This window comes from Delphinapterus leucas, chromosome 15 (genome assembly GCF_059928025.1).
Source record: "Delphinapterus leucas isolate spDelLeu-1000000601 "Yukka" chromosome 15, BTC_Dleu_Yukka2, whole genome shotgun sequence".
Lineage (NCBI taxonomy): Eukaryota > Metazoa > Chordata > Mammalia > Artiodactyla > Monodontidae > Delphinapterus > Delphinapterus leucas.
This window is the reverse complement of record NC_143143.1, coordinates 65,582,753-65,598,783: the sequence shown is the minus strand read 5'-3', so window position 1 is coordinate 65,598,783 and position 16,031 is coordinate 65,582,753. Positions and strand designations below refer to the sequence as shown.

At 52.2% G+C, this 16,031-nt stretch overlaps 1 protein-coding gene across 25 annotated transcripts in view; it reads right to left on the bottom strand.

The window, feature by feature from the left end:
- EPB41L1 (erythrocyte membrane protein band 4.1 like 1) overlaps positions 1-16,031 on the bottom strand; it is a 130,002-nt gene that overhangs the window by 97,747 nt on the left and 16,224 nt on the right. For 21 of the 25 annotated variants that reach the window (XR_016387913.1, XR_016387912.1, XM_089896807.1 and 18 more), the window contains one exon: positions 14,654-14,704. The exons of 1 other annotated variant lie outside the window; for it this stretch is intronic. The gene's annotated coding sequence lies outside the window, so the exon portion shown is untranslated. Of the gene's footprint in view, positions 1-3,041; positions 3,082-14,653; positions 14,705-16,031 lie in introns of all 25 variants that reach the window. 3 more of the 25 variants (XM_089896814.1, XM_089896809.1, XM_089896811.1) reach the window with 1 other exon arrangement.

Sequence of the window (16,031 nt, the reverse complement as noted above, 5' to 3'; positions counted from 1 at the left end):
GGTCCTCTGACTCATAGGTTAGTTTTCCTAGACCTGGAAGAATGAAGGGCCTGGAGCGGATGCTGCCTGGGATAAATGAAAGAGTGAACGAGCAAGGGGACCCATCGCCGCTAGACCTGAAGGAGCAGAGCACAAAAACCTATGCGATGCTTCCACGGGGACCGCAGCCTCGCTCTAGTCTCTCACCTCCATGGAAGACGTAGGCAGGAGGGAAGCCCCTCCATTCACCAAAGCTCAAGCTCTACCAGGAGCCAATCACAGCCCCGGAAGGAGGCAGAAGCTTTGGTTCCCCTGGCAACGCAGACAAAGGCCTCTGCTCAGCACAGCAATCAGCTGAAGTAGGATGCAGACTGTATTCCACCCCATTCAGACTGGGCTCTCCGCTCCTTTTCTCATAAGGAGGGAACCAACCCAATTCTTCTGGTTTTAGCCTCCGACCTCCAGCCAGGCCTCTGGACCCATCTCAGATCAGGAGGAGGAGTAGGGATAGGCCTCTTAGTTGGGGACTTAGGACAATAGCTGAGTCCTGCCCTGTCTGTGGGGGTCCTCTCTCACCAGATGTGTGCCCCTGAGTTGGGCTGGGGCCCTGTGTGGATGTTCCTCAGCTCATCAGCCCCATACTCCTCTGAGAGGCCGTGCCAGCTGCAGAGCCACAGGAGAGCCTGGAGCTGGAAGGGTGGCGCCTGGTCCAGGCCCAGCTCCGGCATTCATTCACAACTGGACCTGAGCAAGTCTCATCCACTTCCCCTTGGGGCCTCATTTTCTCCATCTGTAAAATGTAAAATCTAAGACCTATGGTTCTTTGGAATGACAGCTCCCAGTCCACACTCACCAGAAAAATTACTGAGGGCAGGGCATAGGCAGGAGCTTACCTTACACCACTTTGGGGTTTTATTTTTTAGTTTTGTTTCGGTTTGTTTTGGCCATACCGCACGGCTTGCGAAATCTTAGTTCCCTGACCAGGGATTGAACCCGTGCCCCCTGCAGTGGAAGCGCAGAGTCCTAACCACTGGACCGCCAGGGAAGTCCCCCTTATACCACTTTTGAAAGTTTGCCTGGCCCCTGGTCCAGAGCCTTGGAATACATAAATCATTCTACTCCCCGGAATTACCTCTTTGTACACACTTTGAGAAGAAGGAAGAAAATCACAAGAAAACTGATGGACACTGAAAAACCACTTCCAGATAAAACCCCCAGCTTTGACCACCTACAGGCCAAGCCAGCACCCCTTCCCTTGCCCAGTCCCTAGCCCAGCAGGGACGAGGTGTGCGCAGCATCCCCACAGAAGGCTCTCTTGTCACTCAGGGAGGAGTCAATCATTCAGATTTTAGAAAGATTTTCCACACCGAGAGTCAAAACAAAAAAAAAGGTTTTTTAGGAAGCTTCTCAATTCCCAGAAAAGCCAAACTATTGACATCCAAACCCACATGCACTGGTCGTGCTTTCAGCTCTACGATCCCTCAGGCGCCTAGCAAGAAACCCTAAAAAAAAAGAGAAAAAAAAGATAGAAAAGGGAATTCCCTGGTGGTCCAGTGGTTAGGATTCTGTGTTTTCACTGCCGAAGGTGCAGGTTCAATCCCTGGTCGGGGAACTAAGATCCCACAAAAAAAAAGAAAAGAAAGAAAGAAAGCCTGCTACCATCCAGGACACGGCTGCTCTTCCCACCCAGCCCCGTACCCATCAGGCCCTGTGCTGCATCCTCTCACCCTTGTCACCCAATCTCTCATCTGTTCCCTCTTGTCCTTCCACATGCCCGAGTTTAGGCCCATCACTTCCCACCACTGCCGCTTGCCAGCAGTGGTGAGGGCCACGCCAACAGCTTGCCCACTGGCCTCCAGGCCTCAGCCTTGCCCTTCCAACCCATCCTCCCGCCACCAGAAATCACATCACACCATTCCCAATTTAACACCCTGCAGTGGCCCTCATCACCCTCCAGACAAGTTCCAGCTCCTAGCCCAGTACACATGCGCTGCAGGACCTGGGCCGGCCTGTGGTCCACTTTTCTTTTCTTGCCATCCCCAGCGCGCGCAGCAAACTCCCACCACTCCAAAGCACCCTCCTGTTTCATGCCTGTGCATTTTTTTGTTTGCACTTGTGGTTCCCTTTGCCTGGAATGCCCTTTCTGAAGCCCCCACTGTTGGATGGAGATAACAGCTCACCTTTAGCTCTCTGCTAAGCCCTGTGCAGGCACCATTTTGTTTATCCTCTCCAAGACCCTATGAGGCAGGTACTTAACGCAGCCTGTTTACAGCTGAAGAAATGGGATCAGAGATGTGAATGAAGCTGGCAGAAGTCACATGGTTGTTAAGGTGATGAGCCAGAATAGCAGTCCAAGCATCAGACTCTTAGGTGGCCCCAGTCCTCTGCGACCCCGGGAACAGTGCAGTGGCAACATGGTATCAGAAAACACAGCTTGTTCCCGGCAGTGCTCTTTCTTTCTGGGCTTTGGGAATAGCCTGCCTCAGAGAGCCTCTGGAGAGGGCCCAGCCTGTTCCTCTGGGGTTGCCTCCAACCCTACTTTCCCCCAACCGCACAGCACGACCTCTTCAAGTATAAAGAGTCTGAGCCCCCAGCTCAGAAGTAGAGCTCTACAGTTCCCATAAATGGCCCAGCTGTGACTCCCAGCAATGTCTTTCAGGAAGTCCAAACTCTTTGGCCTAGCATCAAGGAATCACCAGGATCTGGTACCAGCTTATCTTTTCTTTTTTTTTGGCCATGCTGAGCGGCACGTGGGATCTTAGTTCCCCGACCAGGGATCGAACCCGTGCCCCCTACATTGGAAGCACTGAGTCTTAACCACTGGACAGCCAGAGAAGGCCCCCAGCTCACCTTTTCAACCTTAATTTCCCACTGCATCCGCTGGCCCCATGCATGCGTGCTCTAGCCACAATAAACTGGTATTTACCATCCCAGCCACGTTGGTTCTCACTAAAACCTGCCATTTACTGAGCACCTACTAAGAGCCATGCCCTGAGCCAGGCACTTAACTAGCATCTCATTTCCCTACAACTCATTCATTCATTCATCCAACAAATACTTACTGAATATCTACTAGGTGCCATGCAATGTGGAGCGAATGTGCTGTTAAAAATAAAAGACAAATGGTTACAAATTGTGGTAAGCATTGTGAGGAATCGAGGCGGAGGTAGAGAGCAGTGAAGTGGGGCCGGCAAGGAAGATGTCTAACTAAGCTGAGTTGTAAAGGATAAGAAGGATCCTAGACTGCAAAGAGCCAGGGAAAGAGAATTCAAAGCAGAAAGAACAGCACATGTAAAGGTCCTGAGGTGGGGAAAAATTTGTTAAATCAACGGAAGAAATAAATGACCAATGAGGAGATACATGACTGGAGAGGGGAAGCAGAGACGGGCTCATTCAGGGCCCTGTAGCCATGGTAAGGAGTTCAGAGTTTATTCTAGGAGCAGAGGAAAGACACTGAGTGACATGGTCTGATGTGTATTTTACGAAGACCACTCTGCCTGCCACTTGCAAAGGAGACTTGAGAATATAGATAATGTATGTAATATATGCAAAGTAACTGGCACTGTAAATGTTAATCCTCTTTTCCTTCTCTCTCTCTACTCCCTTCCCAGGCTGGAAATGTCCTCTTTAACTCCTATTCCTTCTTCTGACCTATACATTGTCATAATTTGAATTTTCTGAGGATATAATGATCTGTATAGATGTGGACCAGCGAGAGGATGCAATGTACCCAGTGTCACAGAGCGGGGCTGCAGCAGCGGTGGACTTTTCCTGCCTTCTCTCTTTCCCCTGAACTGGACCCCCAGTTGATGTAAAAGTCAGGAGGAAGAGGAGGCAGCAAGTGCTAAGGCCTTCCTCCTAGGTTCTCCCCCAATCTCTTCATGGAGAAGCTCTGAAAGCCTGGTTCCCAGGCAATTATGGGCTCAGGATGGCGGGGTGGTGGGCGCCCTGGAGTAAGCCCCCAGTCCAGGTACACTGTCTCCCTCTGCTTGAGCCAGATAAGGGCAGGCCAGACTATAGATGGAGATGGGCTACTTGCTAGGATGCTGGCTGATCCTATCACCTTCCCCAGGAAACAGACAAGGGCTGTGGCCCTCATTCTACCCACTCAGGACCTGAGGCACTCAGTGTGCTATGACCTGCTTAAGGATGGAAAGAACATGGCAGGGCTTGAACTAGAATCATAGTATGTGGCTGTTTGAGGATTACTGAGCTGAAAACTCTGTTGTACAGATGAAGACATTAAGGTCCAAGAAGGGAAAGAGATGTGACATGCTGAGTAAGTGATAGAGTCAGAACTAGGAGTCTAGGGCTTCCCTGGTGGCACAGTGGTTGAGAATCCGCCTGCCAATGCAGCGGACACGGGTTCGAGCTCTGGTCCGGGAAGATCCCACATGCCGCGGGGCAACTAAGCCCATGCGCCACAGCTACTGAGCCTGAGTTCTAGAGCCCACAAGCCACAACTACTGAAGCGCCTAGAGCCCGTGCGCCTAGAGCCCGTGCTCCTCAACAAGAGAAGCCACCGCAACGAGAAGCCCGCGCACCGCAACGAAGAGTAGCCCCCGCTCTCTGCAACTAGAGAAAAGCCCACGCGCAGCAACGAAGACCCAATGCAGCCAAAAATAAATAAATAAATGAATAAATTAAAAAAAAAAAAAAAAGAACTAGGAGTCTGAGCAGCTTCTGCTTTCCAGTTCCCCGTGCAGCCTCCCTTGAGAAAGATGGCAAAGGAGGCAGAGGTGAGGCTGGCCTTGTGGGTGGGGAGGGAGGCAAGGACAGGGCAGCACTGCTTCCTCCGGCCGGCCCTGCTCCAACTTGCAACCCTCCCACTGTTCATGGGTGCAGCAAAACCTGCCAAACCAGTGCCTGTGCCCAGGCCAAGGGGCAGAGCCCAGAGCTACAGGGGTGTGACTAGGCTGCAGACACCAGGAGCTAAGGGGCAGGGAGGACACAGAGGCCTCTTGGCCTGCCAGCCAGGCCACACAGGCACTGCCCCAGGGCCAGGGTGGGCGCTCAGTGCTGAACTGCTCCGTCACCCGGAATCAGGCACAGCTGGGACTTGCCAGGCCTCCTGTGGCCAAACAAGGGCCTGCCCTCTGCTTCCCCTCCCCCTCCGGACTCTCAACATGTCAGCTGTCAGTGCCACCAGGGCAAGAGACCCAGGAACTTATCTGGGAGACATGACAGGAGGCAGGGAAATATGACAAAAATGACACACAAACACTTCTCCCCTCCCAACCACAGCCACCAGGATGAAGTCCTGCCCCCTCTGCTCTGTTGGGGACACACATGCTCTACCCCTTGCCCTCCCCCAACCTCAGTAACCAAGACCCAGGAAATAGCTGAGCACAAGATGTGACTGTTGGAGGAGGGGGGCAGGAGATCGGCGTTCCTAGGTAGCTCTGCAGCACTGACACTCGGTGTGGACTTGGGAAAACCTGCCCTCTCAGTCTCCAATCTCGCCACCCTTCCCTTGGAGGTGCTAGGTCAACTCCATGTTTCAGGGAGCCTTTAAGCTTTGCTCTCACCCCACCTCCACCCCACCTCTCACCACCTCCTGCCCAAAGGAAAGCATAAGAGGTTAAACCCACCAGTATTCAGGGCCCCTGCTGGACAGGACTTCTGTGTCAGGGGCTGCCTTGCCGGAACCTGTTCTGTCAGCACTAGTGCCAGCCGGGGACACGGGGCCCATAGGCCAGACTATTTGGGGGGCTGATGACTCTATCAACTTTTCCCAAGTGCTCAGAACGCAGTTCAGAGACCACTCTCAAGGCCTGCAAGATCCAGAAGCCAACTGCTTGGCAGGAAGGGACGCTGGCATCAGTCTGGGCTTTTGTGAGCCTGGGACACATGGGCCAAGCAGGTGCCCTACAAACGTCAGAGACTGTTTTCGTATCTCAACCAATCCCCTCCCTTGGTAGACAGGGAGGAGGAGGCCCAGAAAGAGGCAGGGACCGGACCAAGGTCACACAGCAAGGCCATGGCAGAGGGGGAACCCCTCAGCCCAGGGCTTCCAGAACCTGCTTCCTCCCACAGCACATTTTCCCAAATTCAAAATCATGCATCTCACAGGGGAGCCGAGAGACACCTTCCTCACCACTGCTTGGAAACTGCCAGAGACTGCTACGAAGTTCTGCCGTTCAATACAGATCACGTGTATACCTGCTCCGTTCGCCTCTGTGTCCCAGCACATTGGGCAGTGCCTGGTGTACGGCAGGAACTCAGTGCACACTGGTTGACTAAATCAAGACTCAGTGGCGGATTGACTGGAGGCAGAATCCACTTCTAGGCCCCAGCCCTGAGGGTGGGGGTGGGGAGCCGGAAACAGAAGCGAGAAACGGAAGAGGCTCAGGATCCAGGCAGGCTGCATTGAACAAGCAGGGACACTGTTGGCCCACAGCTTCAGAAATCCTGGGCCCCAAAGTGAGAGACAGGTTGCCCCCAATCACCCTGAATGTATGGACTTAAAGACCTGTGGGGGGTGGTGGGTAACTTCCCTGGCGGTCCAGTGGTTAAGACTCTGCACTTCCACTGCAGGGGGTGCAGGTCCGATCCTTGGTCGGAGAACTAAGATCCCGTGTGTGCGGTGCAGCCAAAATAAAAGACCTGTGTGTGTGTTTCTGTGACTTGGCAAGGCCACCAAACCAGCCACTCTGTCATTTAATTCAGTCACTTGCTCCCTCACTCTCCAAAACTTATGGGGTAAAAATGAGGGTCAGTAACAATCATCCCCCACTTCCCCGTCGGTGCTGCCAGACCCAGAGCTGATCCCCGTAACACATTTGGCCAGGAGTTGAGCTCCCAAAGCGTGAAGACCTGAGCTAAAATCAGGGGCACGCCACTTCTCCTAAGACTCACAACTGCACTTATAAAATGGAGATGGTGGACTTCCCTGGTGGCACAGTGGTTAAAGAATCCGCCTGCCAATGCAGGGGACACAGGTCCGAGCCCTGGTCCGGGAAGATCCCACATGCCGCAGAGCAGCTAAGCCCGTGCTCCACAACTACTGAGCCTGCGCTCTGGAGCCCGCAAGCCACAACTACTGAAGCCCGCGTGCCTAGAGCCCGTGCTCCGCAACAAGAGAAGCCACTGCCATGAGAAGCCCCCGCTCACCACAACTAGAGAAAGCCCGCACGCATCAACGAAGACCCAACGGAGCCAAAAATAAATAAAATTTTAAGTAAATAAAATGGAGATGGTGATGCCTTCTTAAGGAATGCTCTGAAAGCCACACACAGCGATGCGTGTGAACATGCTTTGTAAAGGGCCAAAGAGATATAAGAGATTATTCATAACAATAACATTGCCACCACTAGCCCAGCTGGCCCCCAGAGAATCCCAGTCTCTAAAGGTCAGTGATCATCATCATTATGGCCACCAAAAACTGATAGCAAAATCTATCCGTTATTAAACACTTGAATCTGTCAAAGGCAGGTTGCCTGCCTTTTCTCATTTGGCCTCCATAACCTCTGAGGCAAGAATTATTATTGTGTCCATTTTACAGATGGTAAAACCGAGGCATTGGGAAATGAAGTATTCAAATTCACACCATAGGTGGTGGAGCAGGGACAGACTACACCCAAGTCTGTCTGAGTCTGGAGCTCCAGCTCATTCCACTGCCCCGTGGGAGCATGTCACCTTGATAAAGCAAATCCCCATTTGCCAAAGCCTGACGTGGCCCAAAGCAACACGGTCACTTCTCTGACCCTTGCAGCAGTAACCCTTGAGATGGGTAGGATTGGCTGATTTTGTCATCCCTGTTTGACAAATGAGGCAACTGACCCCCAGGAAAACTTGGCAACCATGTATCTCAACTCACTGATCATAGAAGAGCAGGAATACAAAGGACTGTGGAGAGTGGATCCCGAGGGGGAAACTGAGGCCTGGAGAGGGAAAGGGACCTGCCCAGGTCATTCATTCAGACCTTACCTGAGACCTTTCTTCATATGTGAGACACACATATGAAGAAAGCAGTGTCTGCTCTTCTAGTTTTATAATGCTGCCCCCCACTCCACTGCTAGCTGCCCCACCCCCTTTGCATCCAGGGCCAGCAACTGACGCCAATTACTTTCCTAGTCTGAGTCTTAGTCCCCAACTTACAAATGGGGAAACTAACTTGGTCAGCAAAGAGTTCTAGAGGCCAAAACAGTTGCCCCCGGCCCCCATAAAGCCCAGGAAGCCAGTCTCAGCGCCTTTGTTTCTTGCTGCCCCCAATCCAGGGAGGTCTGGAGGTAGAGAGCGTGCCCCACTTTATTCACAGAGCTGTGCAACCGTCACCACTGATTCCTGCCTGAACCCCATTTATACGTAGCAAGTGCTGAGCTTCAAGCCCCAACACTCCTAGGAACACAGGGCTCCTCCCTGGTTTGGCCCAGATGCCAAAAGGCCAGGGTGCCCCTGGAAGAATTTCTCTGGGGCAGAAGTGGAGCAAAATGTAAACACTCAGTGGACACTGTGTTCCACTTAGTGAAACAAAGTTGTGGATTTTCTGGGAAAGGGGCCCACTATATCAGGCCAGCCCAAGCCCAAGCCTTTTCCCAGCCTTGCCTCTGTAGCTGCCCTGAATGCAACGATTGTGCTGCCCCTGGCCTCAGTTTCCCCATCTGCTCCCTGGGCAGCAGGCTGAAACATGTGCCTCCAACATTCCACAGAGGGATCCTCCCCAACAAATGTCCAATCTCATCCACCTGATCAGAAGATAAAGGCCATCCTCTTATGTCAGCCGAGATTGGCAAGAGCAGTAGGCTCGGGCTGGGTTAGGGGATGATCAAATTCAGAACTGGTGATGAAGCTTTATTCTGCAGGCCTTAGGAAGCTTGGGAAAGTTTGAACTGGGGACATGACCCCCACAGACTGGGCCAGAAAGGGGGTTGTCCTTACAGCCATTAGCAACAGGAAGAAAGGTCAGGATTCCAGACACTGGTTTCTATCTTCTAGCTCTGCTCTGCCACTCATTAGCTGTGTGACCTTGGAGAAGTCACTTACCTTCTCTGAGCCTCAGTTAACCCATCTGCAAAATGGGGATAATTCTATCCTCCCTGCCTTACCTCTCAGGATTATGGGGGAAATCTGATGAGATGATGAATAGAAAAGCCCTTATAGGAAAAATATAAGGGACTTTGATTCTAGTCCAGGTGATAAGAGCCATGGCGATGAAGAACACCCCACCCACCGCAAGAAAAAATTCCCCTGCCCTTTTCTACCTCTTTTCCCCCTACAGCAATGCTGGAATCCCTCCAAGAAGGGTCGGAGAAATCCAGGGATCCCAGAGACAAGAGGGGTCACAGAAGGAATACTGGACATCTGCGTCTTGTCTGTATGACATTTGTGAAGCCTGGCCCCCTGTCCCTGAGACAGCCCCTCTAGCTCTCAGGCAGGCAGCAAGCCAGGGGAAATGGTCAGTATCCACGTCAGGGAGAGGCTGGGGAACAGACAGGGGAGCCAGAGTCAGCATTTCCGAGCCACCACTGTGAGAGGAGTTTCTGGGCAAGAGCAGGGAGGAGGCTGTTGTGGGTGGGAGGTGTTCCCCTGTTGAGTCTCCCCCACCTCCATCCCTCCTGCAAGAGACAATGATGTTACCTTTCATGTGACAACTGTACCTGTGTCACTTTCCTCCTCTGTAAAATGGGGGTGATAAAGCCTCTGACACACCGTGAGTCCAGTTCAGTAAACATGCCTGTCATTCTCCCATCCTATGAAACCCGGAGGCTCCCAGTGCTGACAGCTTCTTCCCCCAATTTTCCACCTGAGTTATTTAAAGAAAAAATCTGAAGGCACTTTCAGGACAGAGCCCAGGCCCTGAGGGCATTATCCATCTCCTGACAAGGTAGATGAGATCTGTTGTGTGTTGAAGGGGCGGGGGGAAGGAAAGGGGGCCTCTCCGTGGGTCAGAGATACATGTTTCAGCCTGCTGGCTGGGGAGGGGATGGGGAATACTACTGTTCACCAAGGCTCTTAGAAACAATCCTGGTTCCTTGAGCCTGTGTTGCCTGGAGGAAAGGCTGACCCCTGGGCAATGGACCACAGGGGAGCACTCTTCCCATCACTCGCCACCAGGAATGACGGACTGACACCTGTTGGTGCCCAGATGCCCTTGTCCACCATCTATGTGGGATAAAAGGTGAAGGATCTGGACACCTGTGTGCAGCTGGAGATGATCAAACTTCTTCACATCTCTGAAGAGAATAGTATGGAAGGAGGGCTCTTTCTGGGAAGCCTGAAAGATGGGCTAGTCACCCTCCCCAACCCCAGCTCTTTAGTTCTGGCCAAACTGAACCACTGCTGCTTCTCCCTTCCACGCCTTTTCCCAGGCAGCTCCTGGAGAGCCCTCCCTGAACCAAACGTCCCAATCCAGCTCCGTCCAAGGCCTAGATCAAATGTCCCCTCCTCCCGGAAGCACATTTTGACTGCTGTGCCCCACGCTGCCCCCCCGTTTCTCTGAGCATCAGTTTCCTGTCCCTCTCCAGTGGCAATGTGCACTGTTGGCTGTGTCACAGCCAACACCTGCACACATTTATTTATTCCCCTCTGGGGGGCACAGGTGATTGCAGTGGTTCCTGGCACAGGCTCAGAGCTAGGCAAACCTGAACTCAAAGGCCAGCTTTGCCATTTATTAGCCACCTGACCATGGGAGAGTCACTTCTCTCTGAGCCTCAGTTTCCTCTGGAAAATGGGGGCAATAATAGTACCTACTCCACAGAGCTGTTGTTGCAATTAAATGAGACAATGAACATTAAGTGCTCAGCACAGAGCCTGGCACAGCTTGGGAGCTCAGTAATGTGACTTATTTGTTACAGTGACCCTTCAGGCAAGTTCACAGATGAGTTTTCTTTCTTTCTTTCTCCCTTCCTTCCTTCCTTCCTTCCTTCCTTCCTTCCTTCCTTCCTCCCTCCCTCCCTCCCTCCCTCCCTCTCTCTCTTTCTTTTTTATTTTTAATAATCTGCACTTTTTTAAAAAAAGAAATATTTATTTATTTATTTGGTTGCACCAGGTCTTAGTTGCAGCAGATGGGCTCCTTAGCTGTGGCTCACGGGGTCCCTAGTTGCAGCCCACGGGCTCCTTAGTTGTGGCATGCAAACTCTTAGTTGCAGCATGCATGTGGGATCTAGTTCCCTGACCAGGGGTCAAACCCAGGCCCCCTGCACTGGGAGCATGGAGTCTTATCCACTGTGCCACCAGGGAAGTCCCACAGATGAGTTTTCTTTACATCTCCTGAAAAGCCTACCACAGAGCTACACAACGGATGAATGGATATCTATGGAGGTGGATCTGTGTGCAACATAAGGAAGACTTTCTCTACTCCCAGAGCAGAATAACCTGGGCCTGGGCTGTCTCTGCAGGTCATGAGCTCCGTGTCACAGAGCAGCATGCAAGTAGATGTAGGATCCACTTGAACTGCTGACAGGAGGCAGTAGACATAGTGATCAGAGCGTGAGCTCTGAAGACAGACTCCTTGGACTTGAACCGCAGCTTCTCCGCTTACTCAATGTGTGACCTTCACTAGCTATGCCTCGGTTTTCCCATCTATAAAATGGGGAGAGTAATGGCACCTACCCAAAGGATTGTCATGAGGATTAAATGAAATAATACATGAAAAACAATAGACCATGCTCAGCATAGAGACAGTAATTCAATAAACATTACCTATTGTTATCATTGTTGATATTTGTATTACTATTACTGAAGAGAGGAGTTATGGTGCTTTGCAGGCCTATAAGCTACTCATTCTCCTATAACCCAAGATTCCGCTAACATGTTCGTATGTTCTCATGGCTCTGTCCACTCCCCCTTCTTCTGGTGTTAGCTCTGCTCCTCCATTTGCTACACAGGTAGACAATTGACCCAGGCCGGGCCACTATAGGGAACGTCCCTATCCCCAGCAACAATGATTGAACCAATCAGAGTCCTTCCCTTGGGTTGATATATAGATCCTAGAAGAAAAATAGTTCCCTCTTTCTGTTTGGGTTGCTAAGCTGGGGCAGTGGACAGCCAGTTCCTCATAAGGGCAGAGAGGAGAGAAAGGCCGTGATGGGAGAGAGATGGAGAGTCTATCTGATTCTTCATCCTTCAGTTCTATGAACTGCCCCAGGATCCATTGAAGTCCACTTTGAAGTTCAAAGCCACTTTGAATAGAGTTTTTGTCATTTGTTTCTGAAAAATCCAGGCCCAATTATACAGGCTCTGACCAAGACTTAGTCTGTGCTGGCCATGGGCAGGGCAGGGCAGAGGCAGCATTATGACTGCTCCTGTGTGTTCCAGCACAATCCCTGTCATCTGGGCTGCAAAGGACAGTCCGCAAAGCATGTTCTAAAGAATCATCCTGACCCAATGGCCTTCACACACTGCTTCCCAGAGCCCCGGGAATCTGCAGAGGCACCTCCAAAAACACCCACAGAACAAAGGGCAGTAAGGAGGGCAACAAGATTCTGTGTAAACCGCTGCCAATTCAACCACAGCAGTTCTGTCGCAAATGCGTACGTGTCAGGATTCTGCTGCCCCCAGAGATCTGAAATACCTTATTCTAATGGATACTCAGAAGAGTATTGAGAAGTAGCCACGGGCTTCCCTGGTGGCGCGGTGGTTGAGAGTCCGCCTGCCAATGCAGTGGACACGGGTTCGTGCCCCGGTCCGGGAAGATCCCACATGCCGTGGAGTGGCTGGGCCCGTGAGCCATGGCCGCTGAGCCTGCATGTCCGGAGCCTGTGCTCCGCAACGGGAAAGGCCACAGCAGTGAGAGGCCCGCGTACCGCAAAAAAAAAAAAAAAAAAGTAACCAAGACTGCTGTGTCTACCCCCATTCTCCAAAAAGGAAAACTGAGGCCCAGAAAGGGGAAATGATGAGGCCGAGGCCACAGGGCACATCAGTGTCAGAGCACGCACTTGAATGCGGGGCTCTGGACTCGCAGGCCAAATGAACCCCACTGCACCAGGCTGCCTGTGAAAATCTATCATCTCTCACATTTCCTGTCTCCTCCGGTAAACTGATGGTAGTTAATATCTAGAGTCTCACCTTTCTCAGCTCTGACTCCTACAGAGCTGCCTGCCTCTGAGCCTGGCTCCTTGGAGGGCTCCAGAAGCTCAAGGAACTTGTGGAATAAATGTATGAACCAACCGCGACCTTCCCCCTACCATGTACACATACACTTAGTTCCCCTTCTCCCCACCCATTTGCCCAAACATCAGGGAAAGCCTGGCAGGCCCCCTCCTGGGAACTCCTAATCCACCTCCTCTGTCCTGGCTGTTCCGTGACTGTGGACAGAGGATTCCTTGTTCGCAGTGCTTCCTGCCCAGAGATCTCTGTGGGGCCCATGCGCTGGCAGGAAAGAGTCAAATCTCTCCTTTAAACTGGCGTTAAAGCACCTCTGTCCCTACCACCCCCAGGAGCAACATGCTCCCAGCTCTGTTTGGCATCTATTCTACCTGCCCTGGCCTGGCTCAGCCCCACCTCAACGCCCATAGCCTCTGCTCCCTACACATACACACACACATACGCACACACACAGGAGAGTTCCCCTAGGTACAGAGGTGCCTCACATCTAATCAAAAGTAAAAACCAGGGCTTCCCTGGTGGCGCAGTGGTTGAGAGTCCGCCTGCCGATGCAGGGGACACGGGTTCGTGCCCTGGTCCAGGAAGATCCCACATGCCGCGGAGCGGCTGGGCCCGTGAGCCACGGCCGCTGAGCCTGCGCGTCCGGAGCCTGTGCTCCACAATGAGAGAGGCCACAACAGTGAGAGGCCCGCATAACGCAAAAAAAAAAAAAAAAAAAAGTAAAAACCAGACGATTCTAGAATGACAACATCACAGCCCTGGCAGTTGTGCTTTACTAGTAACCCCACAATGACATTTGCATAATACTTCACAATTTCCCAATCAGTATAACTTCGTTGGCCCGGTTCCCTCTCCACACCCTCACCCTGCCAGTGTCATGGAACCCGGGAGGTGGAAAGGGGCTTTGACATGTCCCAGGCCAGCAGTTTGCAAAGTGTCTTGCACAGAGCCCAGGACGGGTTTCCATCATTGTCTGAGGGCTGCTGGTGCTGAGGACTTAGCCAATTAGAGTCCCCCGGCCCACCCCAACTTCGACCACGGCTGCAATCCCACCCCTTTATTGTTTTGTACACTGAGATTCTCTGGGGTTCATTTGAAAAGGGGATTTCACTGCTGGAAAGTCAACTCATTTACTCTGAGCCCACCTCCCCGCCCTGACAATGTATATATGACCCTGAGGCCAACAGAGAGGGACGTGGCTGCCCCAGGTCACGCAGGAGTCAGTGGCAGAACAGAATGAAAACACCCTCTTCTGAATCTAGTCTACAACCTCACAGTGGTTAAGCAAAAGAAAACAAGGTCTGCAAGTCAGCAGATCCGGCTTCCAGGTCCAAGGCCACCCGTCCCCAGCCATGGTGGATAGATCAGCAATTTGGGCAAAGCATGCTGCCTAGCACAGAGGTGCTGAATGAATACCCACTGCAGTCCCTCCTCAAAACAAGCCAAAACCAGAGATGACCCTCAGCACTGCCCTGCTTTTTCAAACCCACCAGGAATCTGTGGCCTAGACAAACCCTCTCGCCTCCCCAGCAGTAAAATATGTTAAAACAGCCTGAGGGCTGAAAGACCAAATTTGTCCAACCCGAGCAAAAGAGCCAGGATGAGGCGGAGCCTCTGTAACACTCACCCCTGCTGCGACCACACCGGCTCCCTGGGGGTAAGGACGGCAGTCAGTCACCTGGAAGGAGGAAACAGTGTTAGCACCTCCGAACTGAGTTCGTGGACCCAGCGTGGAGCTGGAAACTGAGAGGCTGGCATTTGACTCTCTGAGGAACCTTTGGGAAGTTGCTGAACCTGTTACACAGAAAGGCCTGTGTGACGATGCAGAGCAAAAGGGAAAGTAACAAATATGAAACTGGAGCGGCCAGGAGGGGCCAGGCCATGAAGGGCCTTGGAGGCCGAGGTAAAGAATTCAGTCCTGAGTCTAAGAGCAATGAGAAGCCATTGACCTGTAGGGTCGAGAATGGACTGGAAACAGGCAGGAGTAGCTTGAGGCATGTGAATTAGGAGGCTGTTGTGGCTGTCTGGGGACATGTGACAAGGGCCCAGGCTGGCGGGGGACAGCAGAGCTCGGATGAGGTGGATGGATTCCAGAGCTCTTTGAGCGGTGGTATCTCCAGACTTCGGCGGTGGACCAGATCTGGGGGGATAAGGGAGAGAGAGGTCTGCCAACCCCTCAGGTGCCTGTTTCATGTCAGTCCCCTGGTCTCCAGCACTCAGGACGAGCCACACCCATTGTTCTCTCAACCTGGCCTATCCTTAACTCAGTTTCCCCATCTGTCAAATAAACATGGTTGGGGACTTCCCTGGTGGCACAGTGGTTAAGAATCCACCTGCCAGTGCAGAGGACATGGGTTCAATCCCTGGTCCGGGAAGATCCCACATGCCGCAGAGCAGCTAAGCCCGTGCACCCCAGCTACTGAGCCTGCGCTCTAGAGCCCATGAACCACAACTACTGAGCCCGCCTCCACAACTACTGAAGCCCGCATGCTCTAGGGCCCATGTGCCGCAACTACTGAGCTCACGTGCTGCAACTACTGAAGCCCATGCACCTAGAGCCCATGCTCCTCAACAAGAGAAGCCACCGCAATGAGAAGCCCGCACACCGCAACGAAGAGTAGCCCCTGCTCGCCACAACTAGAGAAAGCCGGCCCGTAGCAACAAATGCCCAATGCAGCCAAAAAATAAATTTTTAAAAAATTTAAAAATAAAATAAACATGGTTGGACTCAGGGGTCCCTAAGGTCTTTTTAGCATTAATGTTCTGTTCTGGTCTAATTCACTCAGAGTATTTAAGCCCCTTTTCAATCATCTTTAAGCCCCAACTGCAGGCCTGGCCTAGTACACAGTGGGCAGGATCGTTGGAGGGAGCATCCTCGGGGCCCCTGGAGTCACACACTTAGAACAGTTATCTCCAGGTGGGATGAAGTATTTCCGCTTCACGTAGAACACAAGAACTGAGCAAATAGGAAGACCACCTGGGCTGAGCTTGGAACAGCAGAAGCA